This window comes from Podarcis melisellensis, assembly GCF_964234715.1.
Source record: "Podarcis melisellensis genome assembly, chromosome: 3".
In the NCBI taxonomy this organism is placed as follows: Eukaryota; Metazoa; Chordata; class Lepidosauria; order Squamata; family Lacertidae; genus Podarcis; species Podarcis melisellensis.
This window is the reverse complement of record NC_138530.1, coordinates 68,101,733-68,107,732: the sequence shown is the minus strand read 5'-3', so window position 1 is coordinate 68,107,732 and position 6,000 is coordinate 68,101,733.

The following is a 6,000-nucleotide window of genomic DNA, read 5'->3' as shown; positions in this document are numbered from 1 at the left end:
ATAGATGGAGCAGACCAGGACTGGGAACTGTAAGGTGGAGCTTGCGGGAATGGTCATTGTTCATTTACAAGGTTGCTTTTATAGGCAGACTTGTTTTTCCTTAACCCAGCTAAAAATGAGCATTAGCTGCTCTATTACTTTGGAATTTGCCACTGCAGCAGGTTCTCAGATGAGCCTTCTGTCTCAAATTTTCATAAGTGTTATGAAAATGTAGTAAACTTGGGTTATTTCTGTTTGATGCAGTGCGCTAATTACACTCGCTGCAAACCTCTGCTTGTAAAAATAAAGATGCAATTTAAATATGAAGGCCTAGTTTTGAATAATTGCCTGTTCTGTAGGTCTGTTCTGTACACCTATATTTGTAAAAGCAGAAGTGGCTGTATTTGTTCAGCACAGTGGAAAAACATGCCACAAATCAGCTGTTATTGCCAAAGAAGCTACAACAACCAGTTTCAAAGCATTTTGCAAACCCTCATTTCATCTCCCTCCCTGCCAATCAAATCTGAACATTTTAGAAGGAAGAAATGACTTCTGGATTCATATACTGGATTCATAGTCCTAAACATGCTAAGAATACATGGAAGTAAGGCTCATTCAAGCTGAAGCCAGAACATTTGTCCATCTAGCTCAGTATTGTCCATACTGATTGTCAGTGGCTCTCCAGGATTTCAGTCAGAAGTCTTTTCCAAGTTTACCTGGAAATGCCAAGGATTGAATCTGAGACCTTCTGCAGGCAAAGTGGATGCTTTGCTACTGAACTATAGCCCTTCCAAGTTTTCCTTGGAAACTACAACTAATCCAGAATGCAGCAGCTAGACTGGTGACTGGGAGAGGCCACCGAGACCACATAACACCAGTCCTGAAAGACCTACATTGGCTCCTAGTATGTTTCCTAGCACAATTCAAAGTGTTGGTGCTGACTTTTAAAGCCCTAAACAGCCTTAGCCCAGTATACCTGAAGGAGTGTCTCCACCCCCATTGTTTCACCCAGATACTAAGGTCCAGCACTGAGGACCTTCTGGCAATTCCCTCATTGTGAGAAGCAAAGCTATAGGGAACCAGGCAGAGGGTCTTCTCGGTAGTGGTGCCCACCCTGTGGAATGCCCTCCCATCAGATGTCAAGGAAATCAACAACTACCTGACTTTTAGAAGACATTTGAAGGCAGCCCTGTTCAGGGAAGTTTTTAATGTTTAATGTTTTATTGTGTTTTTAATGTTTTGTTGGGAGCTGCCCAGAGTGGCTGGGGAAACCCAGCCAGATGGGTGCGGTATAAATAATAAATTACTACTGCTGCTGCTGCCGCCGCCTGTGTTTTATCTTTCTGGTACTGGTTAACAGTGTGTGTGGCACATGGCTTGGATCCTCTGGCCATTAGGTTGAAGACCTGGGACGGCCAACATGGTGGCTTCCTGATGCATTGGACTACAGCTCCCATTCACCCCAGGCAGCAAGATAATGGTCAGAGTCAGGATGATGGGAGTTGTAGTGCAAAATTTCCCCTGTGGTAGTGAGTAGACTGTGCATGGCCTGGAGAACTATGGTTGCATCCAACAAGTGATGTTGTCTCCATTCCCATCAACAAGTGCATACAGCAACTTGACTCCCACAGCTGATAACCCCATGGCTATAAACGCCCGATAGTCGCATTCCCTCCAAGATTCCTCAGATGAAAATAGGGACATACCTCACTCCCCCACAACTGACCCCCCCTTTTTGTGTCCGTCCCCCCCACTCACTGCAAAACATTTCCTATCAGAGGAAAGGTGAGTGCCACCAACACCTCACCAATGGGACACAGCACGCACGCCCTCCGCCGTCCTAAGAAAACCCCTCAATCCTGATTTTATTTTATTTTATTCTTTGGTAGGTTTACAAAAAGAAACACCCACAAATCACACTAATAAATACTGTACTTACTCAAATGTAATGCACACTTTTTGGGGCCGAATTACGTTGTGAAAATTAGGGTGCGCATTAGATTTGATGGCACATTCACATTCGCCAGCAGATACTTTTTGGGTTTCAAGGTTTTGAAATTTGAGGTGCACATTAGATTCAATGGTGCATTAGATTTGCGTAAATACAGCAAATTTCAGAAACAAAGCGTTTTTAAAATAAAAATAAATAAAGACTCCTTGCACTCCACAACCCTTTCTTTCCACCCAGGCGTGACCCTGCCCTTTACTTGCCCCTCAGAACCAGTGCGTCATGCCAGGCTGGGCCTCAGTGATGGCAGCCTCTCGTCCTCTTCCTTGCCCGCTCTCCAGCAGCTGCTATGAACTGCCTAAGGGAAGCGGTTGTCAGCAGCAGCCATGGAGAGGCAATGGGATGCTCCCTCGCAGCCACAGTTGTTGTTGCTTGGGGCAATTGCCAGACATTCCGGGATCAAATCAGGACAGCTTTCATAATCCTGGGACTTTCACTGGAAAATTGGGACACTAGGAGTCTATGTCCTATTTGTCCAGAACTTTGGTATGAGAAACAGAAGACTCCTCCCTTCAACCATCTTTCCACATCATATTAAAATCTGGGCCACAGAGCAAAATATGTAGAAACCAGCTCACTGCATAAAAGTTTCAGCAGGCTATTAGAAACTGGCGACATTTCTGGAACTTTGGTTCCTTTGTCTAGCACATGAGAAAAAGCGAGCTAAGGGTTCTGAGCCTCAGCGATATAATAATCCTATACTACGACACGAACCAGCCCATAGTGCCAGCAGTAGGGTTAGAAATCACTTAACAGTTATTGTCTCATATGTTCCTCTTGTGGTAAGTAAATACTGTACAAGGAAAAAGGAAAAAAGAACCGTCTTGCAAACTTTCTAGAAAGAAAGGGAACGTGGCATTTTTTTCCTGGGAAGAAGTGTTGCTACACTCTCAAGTACACTCTGACATTTACTTGTTTATTTTGAAATGCAAATGCTGCAAACATATGCAGAATTTTTTGCAGTCGCTTACTGTCTTATTAGTGATCGTGCTGATAAGCTGCATTCCTGAAATGTTGTTGCTTAGCAATACAACTTCAGGCGTGTAATGAGGCCTTATAGTGGCTACTTGAAGACGGAGGAAATTATCTCAACTTCACAGGTTCTTTGATCATCAGCCCCATTTATAATGCTTGGGTAATAAAATATTTTTTTCAGCAAGCGCCCCCCCCCCCGCCCTTACAGATAATTTTGTTGCTATTCAGCAATTGTGTACAGGTTGCAATGACATCAAAAGCAAAGCAGTGTATGGAAAAGGTTTTCATTTTATTTTACTTTAAAATATGCCTGTTCCACCTCCCATTGAAATAATATCCAGCTGGCATACAATATGACAATTCAGTAGAAAGCAACAATTCAAATCCAAAATATAACAAAAATAAAAACAACAGGGTATTTCCTAACTACTGCTCTCTGCAGCTGCAGAGGGAACCTCTGTGGTGATGGTGGACCCTCTAGTGGACGAGGACTCCATCTTTATAAGAGATGGGGGGAAATTTGATTCAGTTTGGATTGAAAGACAAACCAACCTAATTTGCACTTTCCAAAATAATATGAGAACCAAACCATAGCCAGAATTTGTGCCTCTCTGAATTGTGCAATGCAGTTCTCCAGTCCAGTACTGTGAACAAAAATGCATAGACTGGGGTCAAGTGTTCATGAAAATGCATATATCTGGCTTTGGGGGGAAAAATGTGAGTATTAGACAAACTTGCATACAAACTTTGTTTTCTGCTTTTTCTGCTTCCATTTATAAATACCTGTAATACCTCTTTCTCTTTACTCCAAAATAAGTCCCATTGATTTCAGTGCTGCTTATTCCCAGGCAAGTGGGCAAATCTACCCCTTCCTTCTGCTATCCCCTTTGCACAGTGATGCAATTTTGATTTAAATAAGGTTTTACTCATATATATTTGCTCTGCCAGGCAATAGGTTTAATATATCCTTTTCAGTCACCCATTTCCAAAATCTAAAGCTCTTTTGTGCATGAATAATACATACTAAGCAGGCGTCCTGTTCCTTTTTAAATTAAAAGTGGCTTTCAGTTTTGTTTCTGAAATGTCTCCCCATTAATGGAAGCTTTTCTGTTAATTAGGGTGGCCACTTGTGTGTAGCTGAAAAGAAGGGCACAGATTTGCATACATGCATAGATGGAAATTTTGAAATAATTACTTTTATTTAACATACATCTCACCGCAGTGTGGAAGGCTATGACCAGGTGACCTATGCCTGTATGTGTTGTTGATGGGCCACTTGTGATCTTATTGCTTGATTTTATGCCAGACTTGGACTACACAGCCCTCCAATCAGAGGACACCTTCAGAGAGACAGTAAGGTATAGTGGTTAGAGTGTCTAGGACCTGGGAGGCAAGGGTTCAAATCCCAACTAACCATGAAGCTCTTAGGGTGACCCTGGGTAAGTCACTGTCTCTCAGCCTAACCTACCTCACAGGGGATTAAAGGAGAAAAACCATGTATGTCACCTTCAGCTCCTTGAAGCAAAAAGGTGCGGTATAAATGCAATAATAAACATTTACTTATTTATTTAAATATTTATAACCCTCACTTTCATAACGTGTATCAAGGCAGGATAAAATATACAAAATATGGTGAAATCAGTCCATAAACATCCATAAACCATGATTAAAAATGTCAAGAGGTACTGATTTTTGTCCTCTGTAAAATGGGACACTTAGTCACCCAAGTATGCATGTTATTCTGTTTTGTCTTCTTCTTGCAACTGCATAGTAAACAACAACAAATGGGGGTGGGGGACAATGGCCCTAAGTGAAAAATACACTTGCATATATGCCCAAGAGAAACATTCTTTGTCATTTTGTTAAGATTTTAAGTGCACTTCAAACATTATTGTAAGAACACCGAGTGCCTAAACAGAGCGTTTCATTCACGCATCACAAAGGATCCTAAGAAATATAATTGTTTTCTAGTCTTGTCAAAGATCAGAATGAAATTGCTAAAAGTGCCACTTAACTTGGTCTTTGGGAAATGTAACTTTGCAAAATGAGAGGAAGGCACTCATGGATGAAAAGGATCCATGACACAAACACAAACAAAAAAACCCATCTCTCAGTTTGGATCTAAAAACAAGCCTTTTCCCAGATGTATGATGAATTACATATGTGAAGTATATCTTTGAGAGAGAGAGAGAGATTTTTTTTTCAGCATTCATAGCTGTTTCACATATTGTTTCTTCTTAGTAATGTTTATAGCAATTATTCCAGGTTGGTTTGCATTATTCCTTTCCTGTAGCGAATGGGACAGGGGTGGGGAGGCAGGCATCAGCAGAGGTAATGATTGAACTAGAGACCTCCTCATATACTTTGCAATCCAAGCATCCTTACACACAAGTAAGCTCTGCTGTGTTCAGTGGGACTTACACACAGGTAAACTCAGTTATACCCTTTAAGAAGGACATTGACAATGTGTGCAGAGGACAGCAACCAAGATGATCAAGGGTCTGCTGTGAGTTTGGATACATAATCTTGTGTTGGATGGAACAATGGTCTGATCTAGCACAAGGCAGCTTCCTAATAAGGGGGACTTCTCTATGATAGGATCCAATTCTAACAAATATGAATCTAAATGGAGGAATTGTCATCCACCTTCTTTTAACCATACATTATGTTCACGAGTCCTAAAATGCCACTTGAATGAAATGTTTTCATATCTGTTTGGGAAGAATAATCACACCAGCAAAATATTGCTTGTCTTCTGAAGGTAAAAGCTATGAATGAATTGCTGTATCACTATAAATACTTGCAGTGGTGCTTACTTTGTATTTTCATTTTCTTTTCCAGGCAGAATGAAAGTCGCTTAGTCAATGCTTTTCACAGCTTCAGACACAATGTGGTATTCCTTCTATCCGTCGCTGTTCAAAGCATTATTTTAAATGTTATACACTAAGCAAATAGTAAGTGCAACTGTGCCCTCCAGAAAGTACCTGCGGAGATAAAGTGTAGTAAAGGAAATAAATAAAAATTGATTTACTTACAAA